Source organism: Vulpes vulpes, chromosome 16 (genome assembly GCF_048418805.1).
Source record: "Vulpes vulpes isolate BD-2025 chromosome 16, VulVul3, whole genome shotgun sequence".
In the NCBI taxonomy this organism is placed as follows: domain Eukaryota; kingdom Metazoa; phylum Chordata; class Mammalia; order Carnivora; family Canidae; genus Vulpes; species Vulpes vulpes.
The window spans coordinates 94,659,145-94,678,148 of NC_132795.1; the positions used below are offsets into that span (position 1 = coordinate 94,659,145).

The 19,004-nt window shown below is 40.7% G+C and overlaps 1 pseudogene; it reads right to left on the reverse strand.

Moving 5' to 3' along the window:
* Nucleotides 1-12,645: 12,645 nt before the first annotated feature.
* Nucleotides 12,646-13,718, reverse strand: LOC112934391 (large ribosomal subunit protein uL10 pseudogene; annotated as a pseudogene).
* Nucleotides 13,719-19,004: the final 5,286 nt, after the last annotated feature.

Here is a 19,004-nt window from a genome sequence, read left to right on the forward strand (position 1 = left end):
ACTGTTTGGAATAATATGTATGTAACATCTTGGACTGCTATTAAAAGTTTTTCTAAGTAAAAAAAAAAAATTTTTTTTCATTTTGTGCCATCTCTTATTTTGATGTGGACTTATTGTATGGCATGTTGGAACTGTTTTATACACAGGGAAATACATATAACTCTGGTTTATAAAGAGTTTGTAACAATATGTGTTTACAAATTGCTTACTTTGAGATGGACAGGTGAAAGGCACTATATAAGTGCCAAATATTATTATCTGTCTAAATCTAGCTGAGTGAACAAATCTTTTTAATGCCCATTTTAATGACACAGTTGTTCCATATGGTGGACTTCAAATGCATAAAACAATCCAGAGTTAGTGTGTTCCCTGGAGAGAACCAGATTGTCCAGGTGTGCCATATTTTAAACTCAGGGTGGAATTAAGAGACACAGCTTTTCAAAATTCAAGCTCAAACAGCAACTCAGACCAAGTTAATTTCTCTTTTCATTGTTTCAGGCAACATAGGACTCTTCCACTAATGAAACAAAGCCATATATTATCTACTGAAAAGCAGGTTGTAATCATACTTATGGTATTTGGGTCTGTATGGATTTTGGTAAGAGGAAGTCCCCTGGAGCTAAGCTACTGAGATTGAGTTATTTGCATAAATTTGATTAAATTTGATAAAACTCGTCGGGTTGGGCTTATTTCTGGGTAATGCTGACTCCATGAAGATGGTGTTCCTCAGAGTGGTCTTTGGTGGTATCTTTTAGGTCTTGATGCACTTTGTTAATTATGGTTCAAAGTTCCTTATGGTCTTTAGCCTGGCAGATGGAACAACTAGGCACAGGCCACGAGGTCCATCAAATTTTGAAAGTCATGGTACATTAATAACATAGATTTGGTTTTAAGACTGGTCTGATTTTTATGGAGACAGTTTCCTTTTTCTTCTTTTGCTTTCTATCTATTGTTGAAATGGATCTCTTCATTTTGACTGATGTAACACTCTGCTTGCAAAGTAATTCAGGTGTCGTACGTGGCATCTTGAGGAAGCTGGCTAGTCCTGTGACCAGGAAGGACTGGAAGACAAAGCCTGAGTGAGACAGTGAAACCAAAAGTCTTGCTTCTTGTTGTGTGAATGGAAAGGTCTGATTAGCTTGGTGCTGATGTCTTAACTGTTCCACTATTTAAGATACAGTCATTATGAGGTTGAAATGGACTGTGCTGACACCAGATCACATGCACAGGCCATATTTTCCACCGTAGTCAGCAAATAATGCTCTGAGTGCAAAGAAGACTGGAAGAGAGGTCAGACCTTGAAATATGATTCAATTGTCCCTGTTCTATTGCTAGAAGAAATAGTCTTTGAGTTGCCTTACATGTAATAACTTCTTACAGTATACAGCTTATGAAGGGTCAGGTATCGTAAGTCCAATCTAATCCTTCAGCTGCCATCCCATGTTGCAAGTCTTCTAAGAAGATTTTAAACCGTATCTGATCCCCAATTCAAAGAACTATGGGGCCTCAGATGCAAAGGATAACTCCCAGAATAACAAAATTATGCTATGGGTGATGATGATGATGATGATGATGATGACAGTTATTGCTAAAATTTACTGAGCGCTTATAATGTGAAAGGCATTAGCTTCACTACCTTGCCCTTAATGCTTGTGAACTCACTGAATTTGTACAGCACCCCACTTAAGCTTATACTTCATTATCCCTATTTCATAGATGGGGACCCTGAACACAGAAAGTTTGTCATATTGCCCAGCTAATATGTGTTGGGTCCAGAATTCAAATCAGGGAGTCTATCTCCATAACCCATGTCATAAGCCCCAAACAACTTCTATTGGAGTTGCCAAAAAAAAAAAGAAAAAAAAGACGGATTCCTAGAATTGGTGGGCTTAGCAAAAGATGAACTTTTTCTAACTTAACTTTGAAATAAAATAAGGGTAACAGGAAATTGACAAAGGTGATGACATAAGTCCTATTAACTAGTTTGTTGCACAAGGGGAGGGGAGGACTCGTTAGTCCTCAGAGCTCCACCTGAACAATGCTGCCTTCAGTCCAAATTATTGCTGAATGAAGGGGAGGGACAGAGTGGCGAGGTGATCAAAGGCCTTTCAGAGAAGGATGTGAAATGACAGCCATGGGCTCTTCCCTGTCTCCAGAAGTTCACTGCACTGCATTTAATAATTGCTTCCCATTATTGCCTGACTGTCCTTTCCAAATAAATCTACCTGATTGGGATGGATTTGGTGTGGGAATATCTGTTCCAGCCTATTAGCCAGCACCTTTCTTGAGATTTCCCTGTCCACATTTATTAAGGAGATTGGGTGATAATTCAGGCCGGGTTCGGGTTCTCCTCCTGGTTTTAGAATTACAATAATGAGTGCTGATCTTAGGCCTGAAAGTCAGCATTTTGTTTTCACATCATCCTGTCCCTTAGTAGCAGAGGCAGGAGTACCGCAGCTTGGGTATGAGACCAGACCATCAAACATCGGGATTCTTGGTGTGTTTGTGAAAGTGGGAGATTTTAGGGGCTGGTTTTCTTCTTTTTGCTCTTATTTTGCTCTCTGAAAGTGACTAAATCTAGCCATGCTAGAAATTTCAGTCATTATCAAGCAGACCCTTTAGAAATAAACCACATGAGCCAAATGGTGGGGTATCCTATTCTCATCCTATCCTCTCTTCCTTCTAGAGAATTGAATCTTTACAGCTCCCAATACTCTGGTAGTTACAGAAATGTCTCTGGGTCTCCTCAAGCTCGGAACTCACCACCAACACATGACCCAGCCTCTAGAAGAGCTGTGTTTCTGTTTTAGGAATCACTATGCCCAATATCATTGATGGTTGTTATTGTTGAGCTCATCCTATGAGCCAGGCACCCTTCAAAGCACTTCATCTGCAGTAATAATTCAGTATTCATAACGACTTTGTAGGTAGGTGTTATTACTGGCCATACCCGTTTAGCAGGCTTTGCGATTGAGACTTAAAAAGACTGAAGACTTACCTAAAGGCCATGTAGCAAGTAAACTGGGACTCAACCCAGATCCTCCAGAGCCCCATGTTAGTGCTCTACATAGTCTCTCCTTCTACCTTTTAGCCCTGAAAGGTCAAGGGACAACCTTGCTGTCAGGGAAATGTCGTCAACACAGAAGACAGAGCAGAACAAGATGGAGATAAAGAGTGCAGAAAAGAGCAACGATATGGATTCATGGCCATGTGGCCATCTAGGAAACATTTTTGGAATGCAAAGATAATTCAGCCACGCTGGCCATTAGATTGCACTTGGAATAATAAAGCATAACATTTTCAGAGGCAGCAGCAAAGAGACCCAGCTCTGGAGGGACAGCCGTTAGAAGGTAGGTGGCTTTTCTGACTCATCTCACTTAATCCTCACAAACTCTCATTTCCATTTTACTGATGGAGAAAGTAGGCTGAAGTAGTTGTTGGCCAGCTTGCAAAGTTAGGAAGTAGCAGGGCAGTTGTATGAGCCCAGGTCAGGGTGTTGACATGGAACGGCCCACAGGGAGGAAAGTGGAGTTTGACCAGCACATTATTTCCAGAAATGTTTCTATATAAATGGAGATGGTTTAAAAAAAAAAAAAAAACAGCATGAGATCTGTCTCTGTGTCTCTGTCTTTATCTCTGCCTCTTTCTACTGTACACACACACACACACACACACACGGCCCTAGAGCAGCTCAACAGGGAAAGCCTAAACAATGAGATTTTTTAAAGGAGAAAAATTGTAGTATTACTGCACTACTTTTCAGCTTCTGTAATTCCTGAGAGCATTTCTGGAAAAGTGAGGGGGTTTCGGCGAGAGAGGTTAATACGCTTCATCTAAAACAACCTTTGGCGATTCGACTGTAACTTTGATAGTGGAATTCTACTTTTTGATTCTTTAAATATGTTAGAATTATCAGCGGTATGTACCTAATCCTACATAATGTAAAAGTCATATTTAATTAAATTAATGTAACTGAAATAGTTCAGTCGGCTTAACTTGTTCATTTTCTCTAACTAAATATCAGCTTACACTAAAAATTTTATTAATCACAGTAATGAGAATTTTTATATTAAATATATATATTACATTTAGTTTAAATGTTAATAGTCTACATTATTTTAATAAATTGTGCTAAGGGAGTATATATGGAATAAGTCTCTCATGCAGATTTTATTGGTTGCTGCATAGTTAATAGACACTAATGTGATCAGAGCCTGGATGTGATCATAAGATCAGTAGTTAAAATGATTGAAATATAAATTAGGAGCTGGAATAATTGTTTGTTAGAAGCTCAGATAATAACTGTTTGGTAATGCTCGGAGGGTCGAAGAAATAAAACATTCAAATGTGCAGCAGTAACAGGCAAGAGAAACACTTTGAAGCAGACATAGGCACTGGATGTTTTTTTGCTAATTTGCCCCCCCCCCCTTTCTCCAAGGAGGCCTGACGTGCACCTGCCCCCTCACCCATCTTGCCCCCTGTTGGTTTCTCAACCAAGAGGGCTGAGCCTTCTACCCAGTAACCAGGCCTGCTGCTCTCTGTCAGGCTCCTTGGCTTTCTCTCCTTACAGTCCACAAGTCTTACTGATGCTGATGCTGACACACCAGCTTGCTGCCATTTTGCCATTGATGTGACTGATTCCTTGAGAATGGGTAGAAAAGCCACCCTCGGGTTTGGTGGCCGGGGATGCTCTGTTTCCCGTGGCAGGGGTCTATAGACTCTGTAAATGTCTAGATGATAAATATTCTAAGCTCTTTGGACTGTATGATCCTTAGGGGAACATCTCAACTCCACCCTTGCAGGAACAGAAAGCAACCATTAGGCAATACTAAGCAAACGGACATGGGCGTATGCCAATAAAACTTTACAAAAACAGCTGAACATGGCGTACCGGCCATAGTTTGCTGCCTCTTGTTCTATTTTGCCAAATGTTCTCCTGACCCAAGACACGTTTAACTTCTCCTACAAGGAGATTCTCAGTTGAAATACCTTTGTCAACAATGAGGCTGTAACGGACTGCTTGTACCTGTTTGTGTTCTGCGCAATCCCGACAAGGTAGAATTGGTGATTGCTAAGAAAAGAGAAGCAATCTACACTCCACGACCCAGCAGCCCAGAGGTTAATTAAGAAAGAGTGTGGTCGTATTTAAGAGACTTAATCAACTTTTCAGGCTCATGCTATGAGGACTTCCTCCAGACAGGATTTGATGGTGACCAGATCTAATCCTACAAACAGACTTTTTGGGGGCAATTTTGACAGTGAATTTGCCTTTCTTATCTGCAAATTTTTTATTCTCCTAAGTTCTTGGTGGAGTGACCGAAAACCATTTTCTTTTTTTTCAGAGCCTTTGTCTCCTATCTCTCCTCTCCATTCCCATTAATTCACCTGCCTCCTTCACCTTTTGGAATATTTTCCTTTAATTATTTATCTTGATGGTTTGACTTGGAAAGTTCAGGGTTCTTTTCCACAGAGGGTATTTGGTGTTTCTGAGCAATATACCCTCTCAATCTCCTTAATAAATTCCTTAAGGAAGTTGGGGATTTCTGACAGCAATTTTTGAATAAAGGACCTTCGATTTCCTTTTCTTCCTCTCCCCCAGAAACCATATAATTCTAACATTGTTTCCTCTTAATCTCTTCTACAGGTCAACTATTTCAACTTTTGACTTCAATTATTCACTTTCAATGTTTACGTATGTTAAATTCATTAATTTCTATTAAATTCCCTCAATTTAGTCACTGCGGGCAAGGCACTGTGAAAGACAATGTTGACAAAGACAAACACACTTAAAATAGCCTCTGGCCTCGAGACACTAGTCATTAACTTACACTACAAAGTTGCATGTAATAAGCACCGTGTGAGTGGCACCAAAGAAGTTAGTAAACGTGGGAAGGACGTAAAGGCCATCATTCGGTGGGGCTAGAATGTAATAGTGGACATTTGCTGGTTTTTCAGTGGGGTACCTACACTGATTTTGTGTAACCCCAATTTGTTTTGAAATTATCCTGCCTCTTTATTCTCAGCCAATGTGCCACCTGACTTTATTCCCAGGTGTCACATGCCAGGCTAATGCTTATAACCCACTCACCTGGCTGGAGTTGGATCTGCCAATAAATATAAAAACCCCAATCTGGGCCTCGAATATGTGTGTGTGTGTGTGTGTGCGCGTGTGTGTGTGCATGTGTATGTGCCCATCCCAGAAGCCATTTCTCTCTTCCGCTGGATTTTTCGACAAAGGGAGTCTGAAGGTAGTGTGGGCCACTATGCAGATCCTCAAATGTAGTGAGCACAGGGAAGCCGGGCAGAGGGCTGGATCATGCTGACATCATTTGAGGTCTTCATCAATCTGGAACTGAGGTTGAACTGGACTCCTGAGCTACCTGACCCCTATATTTATTTTTCAGCTTAAACCAATTTATGTTGGGTTTTCTGCCCCTTGGAGCAGAGATATTGATAGCGTACATGGTGATGGAACTTGGACTTGAAAGACAGTAGAATCTCTACAGGTAAAAATGGGGTCACAGTTTCTAAACCTTTTTGTTTACATACAAACTTCTGTATTTGCCAATGTTGAATATAGTTTTCATCGGGGGCAAAATACCAATTCAAAGGTTGCTACTGTTGGAAGTCCTCACTTTATTCATCACATCGCCCACAGATGAAATCCCAACCCATGAGATTTCTTAGCAGAAAATTGCTATATCTGCCCCTTTCTGAATGCATGGCAGGAGGAAAGAAAATTAATATTTTTGGAAATCCACCATGTGTAGAGATTTATGTTTGATCTCATTTAGTATTTGCTATAACTCTAAAAGGAAATTACGGTTACTCTCTTTAAAGGTGAAAAAAGAAAGGCTTGGTTGGCTTATTCAATTTTCCAAGTTTGCATAACTAATACACAGAAGCATCAGAATTTGAACCCAGGTTCCACTGACTCCAAAGCCCCTGCTGATGCCTCTACATTGCATTGTTGTCATTTTCTACCCTATCCCTGGATGACAAGCCAACCATAGCCCATTTTCACCTTCTACCCCCTGACCAAAAGTAGAGGTGCTGGCGAGAGCCCAAGGAAGGATTTCTCTGGTTTGATACTCCTCATGGAGTTAGGCCATTACTGTGGCCCAATATCAGGGCCATTGTTGTCTTGGGGCAGCCGGTTTTTTTTTTTTCTATTGTGATTGGTGGAGGTGGTTTAAGGCTCCCGACAAGGCGTAAGGCTGAGAGTGTAGCGTTGTGGCTTTTGGCTGCAGTGAGTCTCTGTAGCTTCTGTTGTTAATGGCCACAGCTGTCGGGGAGGGCTGAGGGAGGGCTCGGGTGCTTGTCACCTCTTCAAGCACTTCCGGGCCCTTCACAGCTGGACAGCCCAGATTCTATCAACACTCTGCAGAGTGCTATTCACAGCTGGATCTCTGCTCAGCTCTGACACTGTACAGCTTTTTCAAATAACAGCACTTTGAGAGAACATGCTCAAAGTCAGCACTTCTACCCTCCCCTTTGACTCTAGCCTTATTTGATGTACTGTCCCTTAACTAGCAAATCTAAGGGGACCCACTGCACCTGCCCAGCAGGGCCAAATGGAGCTATCCAGGGAAGTTGGCAATTGTCCCTCATCCTTCCAATTTCATTCATCACACACGTCAAATTCCGAGATCAGCTCTGAATGTCCAGTCATCTGCCAGGATGGACACATAAACTAAGTTTTGGCGATTTACAGCCTGTTCTTGGAGTGGGTGGGATCTGGATTTGAATACTCGTACTAGCACTTAATAATGGTGTTATTACTAGAGGTGTCTGAAGCTTTAAGTCTCAAGTACAAAATGGGGATAGATCCTACTTCGGAGGGTCTTTGTGATGATTAAATGAAAAGAAGATTATAAGGGAGCTTGGGTCACAGGGTGCCTTAGCATGTAGTAGTTATTTTTTACTGAGTGTTCATGGTTCCTTTGTTATTTTTCTCTTTTCAGTTAACAGTTATTTCTTGGTGAATGAAACTACAAATTATCGTACAACTTCCATAGTAGATCTTAATATTTTGCGCTTCAACTTTCCATATGTCTGGGAGAAAGTATTTCTAATACTTTAGGGTATATCTTGAAAATATCTCTGAATTTTGTTACTGAAATCAAACAGCTTTGCCCTGAGCGACGACTGTGTAATGCCATATTGCAGCACATTTCCTGGAAGATGCAAAGCACATCACCCTGTAGAGGGGTTCCTGCAAAGATGGGTGAGTTTCACGGTCAAGGATTACGTCTTTTCTGTTATGCAAAGCCCATGGTCTTTAAAGGGATATCGAGATCTTTTACCTAAGCTCCATTTGCTCTACAGGCAGAGAGATGCTCTCAGGATGATACATTTTGAAAAATTTGGGTTCTGCTATCATGAGTTTTCTGAAGGACTTTCTGTGGTGCAGTATTTGTAAAACCAGAAGTCAGGTGTCGGAATCATCCATATTGCTGAGTAGAAGGAATCTTAAGTCAACGATCTCAGCTTTTGACAGGAGTAGGCCAGTCATGGGGAAGGGATTCACAGGAGTCCCTGGGACCTTGGAGATTCTGTTAATCCTCCTCTCTCTTGGGCCTGATTTTAAACCTACCATCCCTGGACTGATACAGAACGGCATCACCTGAAGCACTCTACAAGAATCAAACCCTTTCCTGGAAGGCAGAAGACATTGTAGCTGACATTCTTCACCTTGGCACCAGGTTATTTTTGGCAATCAAAGGCCAGGCTCAGCAGCACAGTGTGGTTCTGAAGACACTTTGGGGTGGTTTGCAGTTGAGTAACAGCTGAACTGTTGCTGGTGCTTTTAGGACACAAGAATTGGGGCAGAGAAAGCGCACACTGATTGATCCCCTGCTGAAAATGTGATGAATAAGTTGAATGAAAGGGAGGATCACTTAATGAGTTCAACTCTGCTGTAGATACTGTAAAGGCTGGAAAGAAATATAAAGCTCAGTTTCTGTCCTTAAGGAACCAGTATTTGTGTTGGCAAGGCAAGAGTAAGGCACACGAAGCAACAGGCTAGATGAGAGAGTGTGTGATTAAGTGACAACCGAATAGTACAGACAGAAAGTACTCTTGGGGCCTGGCCTTGGGAGAGATGGTGGAGACGGCCAAGTGTTGACAGGTTTGCAGTGATCTGATGTTTTTGTGAGATGTTTGCCCAGGGTTAGAGATGCAGTTGTGACTACGAATGTGGCAATTCCAAAAAAATCACATCTCGGTAATTGTTTCATCTTCTCAAGTCCCAGATCCCTGTTGATTGAGGAAATCACATTGGGAACTTTTCAGGGTCACAGGATAGTATTTTGTGCTTTCTAAGAAGCCATTTAGCTAAGAGTTTTAACAGTTCTCAAGTTCTGGTAGACTTGTAAATTTCTAAATGTATGAGATCAGGGTTGCCTGACTTGCACTCACTGACCGCGTGACCTTGAGCTTGTAAACCTGCTAAGCTTTACTTTCTCTGCTGAACGAGAACCATAATACTATCCTCGCAGAGTTGTTATAAGGATCACAGGAAGATAATGTATACAAAGTGCTTGGTACATGGAAGGGGTTTTAGTACAAGACAGGTTTATCATGGTGACTGGTGGGGTTGGGAAGAAACACTATTGAAATCAATATAAAATCAGAGAATGTGGGGGCTGCAAGGGATCAAGTGGTGGGCCAACTGCTTATTTTATAGATGAGGAATGGAGTCCGAGATAAACTAAATTTTCTGCACATCAGTACACCAGCGGAAGAGTGGGACAAAGTGCCTTGCCTCCTAACTGGCACTCCATTGCATTTCTCTTATCGTATGTCCTCCTATGCTAGCTTGCCGTAACAAGTCATTGAGTTTAGGAATACCTTCTTCTCATGCGTCTCTTTCTTCCACTGTCTTCCTCTGACATTATCAATAACTACTTTGGGTTAGGCATGGGGGATGCATTTAAAAGTAAACAAGACGCAGTCCTTGCCCTCAAGGAATTGGTACCTCAGATGACTCAGCTGCATTTAAGGTTCTCTGATTCACAGGGGTAAATGGAGAAATGGTTGACATGGCATTAAGGATGAATTAGGCACAGGCAGGAAGTCATGCCAGTGGAGTGGTTCAAGCCAGGGTCTAGGGGAAGGCAGTTTGGGTTGACATCTTTGGACTTAACCTTGAGCAAGTTACTGAAACTCCCGATCCGTCTATAAAAAAGGGTATAATAAGATTATCTACTTTCAAGAGTCGTGCAGATAAATGAGAATGTGGTGTGGTGCCTGGCCCAACCGAAGCAGTCAACGACAGCTGTATTTACAGAGGAAAGGCACAGGTGGCATTATGGATAAGAAAGACTAGAATAGTAAAAATAGAACCACAGAATCATAATTAAGGATGTCTGATGCTAAGTAGTGATTCTATTCCAATCCTGGAAGTAAAGTTCTTGCACAACAGTGAGCTTTCTGCTTTTCAGGAGTGGGTCCTAAGGTATGACACCAGACAGGAGACTCGGAGTCACTAAAGCTTTTTCCAGAGAACGAACTTGGCCCCTCTCCACCATGCTTAACATCACAGAGTGATGCGACTCAACAAATATGAGACCATTAAATGTTCCTGGGAAGTCAACAGTGGTGAATCTGGATTCTTTTCTTTTTAAAGTATTTTTTTTGCCAGATTTTTGTTTCTCAAGCCAGTTTCTGATTAGCAGCTTCATCTAGGCACATGAGCTCCCCTTGTTCCTTACAATTCCATTTCAGATCCGTTTTTCATCAGTTCTATTATTACACATTCTTTTCAAGACTCAGTCTCAATGTAATAATATCTACCATTTCCTTTATAGTGATTTATGACTTTATTAAAGCTCTTAGATTTCTGTTCAGATTTCTAATCTGTTGACTTGGGTCATTTTGTATAATTTAATTATTGTCAGAGGTTTTGCTAAAGGTAGGGACACCTGCATTTAATTAATGCACTGTTTGCATATTTCACATCATAAATAATGATGCCCAATAAATTACATCTTAATACTAATCCTGTAGTAGTCCTCACCACAACTCCTTGCATTTAAATCCCTGCCATGGATCAAATCATCGTCAATGGTACTTGACATCTAAATTTTTCCCCAGGATCTTTCTGACCACTCTGATGATTCTTCCCTTCTACTCACGTATGTTATAGTTATACCTAGAGCCTTCAGAGGTTGGCCAGTAGAGATGAGGAGTGGCAGAATTGGATTTTTTTTTTCTCTGTGATTTCCTTTTCCGGATGTACAAATTCCAAGAATCTGGGTGGTTAGGAGCCAGTTCATCTTTTTCTAGCCACTTCATTAGAAATCTACATAAAGATCACTGGGGCTTATGGTGGAATTGATGGGCTACTGTCTAGAACACATTTCCTTCAGACTGTAGAAATCAAAGTCACCACTCTAAGAAAGCATTTCAAGTTTACTTTCATCAAAGAGTTAAAAACCCAAAGCCTTTTAGCATCTCGTTTCACTTACACACATAGCCCATTATAACCTGCATAAACAAGGATGACAAGTTGAGATTAATGATAGTCCCCAAGTGACAGAACAATTTAATTGTCAGAAATCATAGGAGCTGAACTTTACCAGTATATTTATATAAGACAACCATACTCTAAAAACTTCCCTAATTGATTATGACCAATAAGTAATAACTCGGAAAGCAGTTTTCTGGTATACAAATAACAAATGACTCATAATAGTTAATTGAAGTATTAAGATGCATAAGGGAAGAATATTAGATTGACTAGATAAATGATTCATAATGTAAGACAAATAATTGGAGAGTTCATACTCCTAAGTAGGATATAGTTCGTAAGCAATGCTGAAAGTACATCAAGTAAAGGGAATTGTGTTGCAAAATGAACTCCCAGCTAATTGGGCATCATAGCTGTGTTGCCTCCAGGCTCCATTGGATCTTAGCTTTCAGGCAAAGCAGCCTTCTGTGGATGCTTCTAAGCCACGGTCTTATCTTGGATCTTGCGGCCCTTGCAAAATAAGGGGATGGGGTCAGAAGCTGGGCGGTGGGTAGGGCAGCCAGACACATGCAGAAGGCGGACTGCATTATGGCTGAACACATACAATCGTGCCTGGTCCTGTCTTTCAAGGCTGTCTTTGACTGGCCACGGGCCCAGCTTTGGGGACCCAGGGCACCTGACCTAAAGTCTCTCTCACTGACCTCCATGCTGATCTTACTTGCGGACAGTGGCAGCTGCTTATGTAATGCAACTTTGGGGATCCTTTGCACCCAAATATCTCTGTACTCCGTGTGTGCTCGACTGTTCTCCCTCTGAAAGCCCAGCAAGTTAAGTAGTTTGATCAAAGTAAACAGCAGAAGGAAGTGACTACATCTAAGCGTTCCTATACCAGGTGACGTTGTGTGTAGACTCTGTCTAATATAATTAAGAATAGTCTCCCAGAAATGTCACTTAAGAGCAAAGTTTTCTTTTCAGTCACTATTTTGCCCTTATTTGCCACCTGTAGGCTTCAGTGAGGATTGAATAGTACTTACACATTAGAGCTGTACTAGAATTTCTTGTTGGGAATTCCATACGAAACCCTGTACTCTCAATGCACTTTGATTGACTTTAATTTCTGACTGCCCAAAGGTTCCAAATATTCTAAGCCCATTTTAAACTTCTTTTTTTTTTCTTAAGAGAAGTAAGCCTTTATTTCCTTGTTTCACAAATAAACTTGGCTGAATTGGTTGCTTTTTAGTGATTAGTCAAAGAGACCAAATCCCATATCCTCGTCCGACTCCTCCGACTCTTTCTTTGCTTCAACCTTGGCTGGGGCTGCGGCGGCAGCAGGTGCAGCAGTAGTGGCAGCGGCCATGGGGGCAGCAGCCACAAATGCAGATGGATCAGCCAAGAAGGCCTTGACCTTTTCAGCAAGTGGGAAGGTGTAATCAGTTTCCACAGACAAAGCCGGGACCCGCTTGTATCCATTGAGGATAGGATGGGGCACTGATGCAACAGTCGGGTAACCTACCTGCAGACAGAGGCTGGCGACGCTGCGGACACCCTCCAGGAAGCAAGACTGCAGAGTTTCCTCTGTGATGTCAAGCACTTCAGGGTTGCAGATGCTGCCAGTGTCAAACACCTGCTGGACGATCAGCCCAAAGGAGAAGGGAGGGATGTTCAGCATGTTCAGCAGTGTGGCTTCACTGGCTCCCACTTTGTCTCTGGCCTTAATCAGCTGCACATCATTCAGGATTTCAGTGGTGCCCCTGGAGATCTTAGTGGTAATGCCTAAAGCCTGGAAGAAGGAGGTCCTCTTGGGCCCCAGACCAGTGTTCTGGGCTGGCACAGTGTCTTCACATGGAGCTATGGCACCAGCACGGGCAGCAGCTGGCACCTCATCGGCCAGCAGCATGTCCCTCATCTCAGTGAGGTCCTCCTTGGTGAACACAAAGCCCACATTCCCCCGGATATGAGGCAACAGTTTCTCCAGTGCTGGGTTGTTCTCCAAATGCCCTCAGGTGGCCTTGCGCATCATGGTGTTCTTGCCCATCAGCACGACAGCCTTCCCGCGGAGGGACATGCGGGTCTGCTGCATCTGCTTTGAACCCACATTGTCTGCTCCCACAAGGAAGCATTTCGGATAATCATCCACAAGTTGGATGATCTTAAGGAAGTAGTTGGACTTCCAGGTCGCCCTGTCTTCCCTGGGCATCGCGGTAGTGCGTCAGGGATTGCCACGCAGGGTTTAAAGATGATGTCACTCTCACGAGGATGCCTGGAGAGAGGAGGCTTAAACTTCTTTCTGAACTTCTTTAAAAATCCTGTTCTGCTGATGGTATGGGGATAGCACTTAACTTCGCCAGTAGCAAACTGGGCACCCCTTTGGCCTCATGTTAGTTTAATTTTAAAACAATAACATCTTCCATCTATTTGAGGGAAAGATAAGCGGTGTTAGTTAAGTGACTACCTGTGAGCCCCACACCGTTCCAGATATTTGATGTGTTTGCTCATTTCATCCTCACCAAACTTTCAGAAATAGAAGATGTTCTTTTGTGTAACAGATGAGAAGCCTCACCTTGAAGGAGATTAAGTTACAATGTGTGTTTTATACACTTCTCAGCTTGTATCTTTTATTCCCAATTATGATGGACACAGTTTTTTCTGGCACAGAAGCAGATAGTTGATAAATGCCAGTAGAATCTAATTCTGCAAATGCCTGATTTCGGCTTTAGGATTAAAGGGTAAATGAGTTTAGACAGAGCAAGACTGTTCTAAATTCTTCCAACTAGAAAACCAACACTTAGTGCCCAATGAGGGTTCAGTAGTATTATTAAGAAGAGGAGACTGTATTTACATACATACATACCTTACTTGTCCAAGGAAACGTTTGGGGAGTACAGTTTCTCAATTTAGAAACATAGTTGGTCATAGTTTTCTTTGGGGAAAATCCCTGCAATAGCTTCTCGTGCCTCTTGGGGCAAGGAACCATGGTCTTTACAGGCACCTGCTGTTCTCAAACTCTGGGCTCTTCCTCATAGATCTGCAGAGCTAGCTCCCTCACCTGGAAGTCTTTGCTCAAGTATCCTCACCTTCTCAATGGGCGTTACTCTGACCCCTGTATTTAAGAGGGCAACCTGTGCTGGCCCCCAACTCCCAAACTCCTGATCCCCTCAGTCCATTCAATTGTCTCTGTCTTCCCTACCACTTAACATGCTTTCACTTACAGGAAAGTTTTCTTATTTATTGTCTTTAATGTTTAATGGTGAGTTTCTCTCACCATGAAAATGTAAGCTCCAGGAGGGCATAGATTAATGTCTCATTCACTGATATATCCCAAGTGTCTAGAGGAATGTCTGTCCAATAAGAGCTGAATGAATGAATGGATAGAAATAAATATTTGTCGAATGAATACAGAGTCATCCACTTTTCCCTTAAATCATTTTACCTTTTGACTAAACCAATCTCATTATCTGGGAGTTGATAATGATCATCCCTGGATCTGTGCAGATTTTCAAAACCTCCCCAATTCATTAGGTGTCCTGCCTTTTAATTTTTACCTAAAGACATAAAACTATAAATATATCATTTGGTTATTTTTAAGTACAGTAAAACAAATACTAAAAACTTGACTTCTGATTTTTAGTAGCGACTAGATCTGAGAACATGCTGCCATCTTGGTCTGTCCAACCTCTTTTACCTCTTTCAGATAAGGCCATCAAAGCACTAAGGCAGTGAGTAGTGCACTCAAGGGTGCTTTGCTGGTGAGTGGCTGGGATTTGGAGGAGACCCTTGACTGCTGATCGTTGGCCTCTCAGAACATTCTTGTTGGACTAACTCTCTTATTACTGCCTCACCAGGCTGACGTGTGTATTATGCATGTCATTCTCCTGAGTGACCACAGGGAAGTTTATTCTTTAAATCTCATGAATGTCTTTCCTCTCTCTTCTCTGCTTACATCATCTTCAAGACAAAAGCTGCAGGTCAAGTGAACTGCACAGTGGTCAAAGCTCTTGCTGCAGTAATCCAGCTCAAGTCTGGCCCTTTTTCTTGAAAAGGACAGAGCAGTTCTTTTGACTGCTCCTTCTAGGCATGCTTGAAAAATAACCCAGCTAGCATTCCCCTAGCCTCCATCTATGATTTCATTGGGAAACTATGCATAAGATACTTTGGAAATAAATATACACAAGAAATTACAACTCTGTTTGAATGACCCTCTACCTTGGAATGTCTAGAACTGTGAGAATTATAAGGCCAAGAAATATGTCCAGGCCTGCTTGCTTGAAAAGTTACTATTCCTTATATGGAATCTGAACAGACAGGGAGCTGAAGCTGTATAAACTAAATGTAGATTTTTTTTTTCCCAGCCACTTATGTGCCTCATCCTTGACCTATTTCATTTATAGGTTCCTTTAAGATATTACGTCTTGAAAGCTCATTGCCTTCTTGATGGTCTTCCAACAGTAATTTTCAAAAACAGTGAGTGATTTACACAGACTGTATATCAGAATGATCCAAGGATAGGTGGACCCAGAAAGGGTTGGACCATGAGTGCACTGGTGCAATCGAATCAGTAGAATGTGAGGCCTGCTGACAATGTGGGGGTCTGGTCAGAGCACCCCAGGTAGAGTTTACTCTTTACTGTTAGAAATTTTAAAATGTAGACATCCAGAAATGTTTAGTCTGGTTTTCAGTACGGAAGAAGGGCAAGTGGATTCAGTCAAGGACCCACAGCATGATAAATATTTCTTTTACTCTATTTCCTTGAAAATGGAGAATATAGAGCAACAAGCTGTGAACCGAAACCTAAAAGATAAAAGTTCTACTTTTTAATAGGGATAATTATTTTATTATATACAATGTAGAAAGGGCACATTTTTATAACTTTGGTTTGCACAGAATATTTTAATGTAAGAAATTCAGAATAGTGACAGCATGTGTTTGAAAGGTTATGCATTCATTAATCCTCACCAGCAATTCTGAAGTCTGCCTGGGTTCAAATCCCAACTGTACCAGTAATCAGGATAGGTATCCTATCCTCTCTAAGCTGTGGTTTCTCATCTAAAAGATGAGGATTAAAAACAGTACCTACCCTAGAGAATTGTTGTAAGAGTTTTTAATAAGGTAAATCAACACAAATACAAAGACTTATAAATATGTGGTATTTGATAAGTAGACACAATTATTATTCTCACTAGCCATATGTATTGATTGCCATACTTGACAATATTGGAATTTTTAAAAAGTGGAAGGTAGATTGTAGAAAGATGCCACACATATTGAAACTGGCCCTCTTAGATGAACTCACTGACTAGTTACTCAAGGTTTCTTTTCCTTTTCTAGACTTAGATCTACATTTTTGTACAAGTGGAGAAGAGTGACAGTTACTTAAATAAATCAAAGGAAGGGCTGATTTTTGCCTTTATTACTGGAATTTTTCAGATGGAGTCTTGCATTGCTTATATGTATAGAGTGTGATTTTATACTTAGTTGCACAGATATGTAGAGATTGATCTGAAGATTGACCCAGAGATTAAAAAAATAGCTGTAATACATAAAATATTGCTGTTTCTTCCTAAAGCTTAGATGTCAACATTTCCTTACACTGGAGGGAGGGAACACTCCCAAATTCATTTTATCAGGCCAGCATTATCCTGATACCAAAACGAGAAATAACACGATTAGAAAAGAGAACTATAGGGGCCAATTATCCTTAATGAATACAGGGGCAAAAATTCTCAACAAAATACGAGCAAGCTGAATTTAGCAGGATATTAAAAGGATCATTCACCATGATCAAATGGGACTTATTTCTGGGATGCAAGGATGGTTCAATATATGTAAATCAATCAGTGTGGTACATTAATAGAACAAAAGAAAATAATCATATGATCATCACAATAGATGCAGAAAAAGTATTTGACAAAATTCAACTTCTGTTCATAATAAAAAGTCTTAACAAATTAGGCAGAGAAGGAACCTACCTCTACATAATAAAGGACATATATGATGAGCTGACATCTGTTATCATACTCAATGGTAAAAGGTTGAAAGCTTTTTCCCTAAGATCAGAAATAAGACCAAGGCATTGACTCTTAACAATCCTATCCCACATAGTACTTGAAGTCCTAGCTAAGGCAGTCAGGCAAGAAAATGAAATAAAAGGTATCAGTATTGGAAAGGAAGATGTAAAATTGTTTTTTATTGCAGAGGAAATAATTTCACAGGTGACAAATCCTAAAATCTCAACGAAAAACTGTTAGGTTTAATCAGTGAACTCAATAAAGTTTCAGGATACAAAATTAACATACAAAACTCAGTAGTGTTTCTAGACACTAACAATGGATTTTCTGTAAAAGAGAAAAGAAATTGATCCCATTTACAATAGCATCAAAAACAAAATACTGAAGAAAAACCCTAACCGAGGAGGACAAAGTTTTACTCTGAAAACTATAAGACATTGATAAAAGAAGACAAGGGATAAATAAGTGGTAAATTATCTCATATTCATGGATTGGAAGAATTAGTATTGTTAAAATGTCAATACTATGAAAAGCCATTTATAGATTCAGTACAATCCATATCAAGATACCAATGGCATTTTTTTAAAAGATTTTATTTATTTATTAATGAGAGACACAGAGAGAGAGAGGCAGAGACATACGCAGAGGGAGAAGCAGGCTCCCTGCAGGGAGCCCAATGTGGGACTCCATCCTGAGTCTCCAGACAGACACTCAACTGCTGAGCCACCCAGGTTCCCCTCCAATGGCATTCTTACAGAAGCAGACAAAACACTTCCAAAATTTATATGCAATCAAAGAAATCCCAAGAAAGAAGAAAAAAACAGGAGGAATCACACTCCCTGATTTCAAGCTATCTCATTAAACTATGGTAATCAAAACAGCGTGGTACTGGCATAAAAACAAACAGGCCAAGAGAATGGAATTGAGAGACTAGACATAAATCCACACATTTATAGCCAACTAATATTTGACAAAGGAGTCAAGAATACTCAACAGAGAAAAGATGTGGTCTCTTCAATAAATGGTGCTGGGAAAATTGAATATTCAAAAGAATGGAAATGGAATCCTACCTTATACCACACAGAAATAATTAATTCAAAGTGGATTGAAGACTTAAATGCTAGACCTAAAAACATAACACTCCTAAGCAAAAAATAGCAGTTATACTCCATGACATGAACTCTGACAATGATTTTGGAATATGGTACCTAAAGCACAAGAGACAAGATAAAAAACAAGTGGGACCACCTCAAACTAAAAAGCTTCCACCCAACAAAAGAAACTATCAAAAAGTGCAAAAACAACCTACAGAACGGGAAAAATATTTGCAAACCATACATCTGATAAAGGATTAATATCCAAAACATATGACTAACGTCTACAATTCAATAGCCAAAAAACCTAAATTGCCCAATTTTAACCAAGGGTATGACCTCAGTAGATGTTTCTCCAAAGAAGACATACAAAGAGCCAACAGGTGCATGAGAGGAAGTGCAGCACTGTTAGTCAACAGGGAAATGCAAATT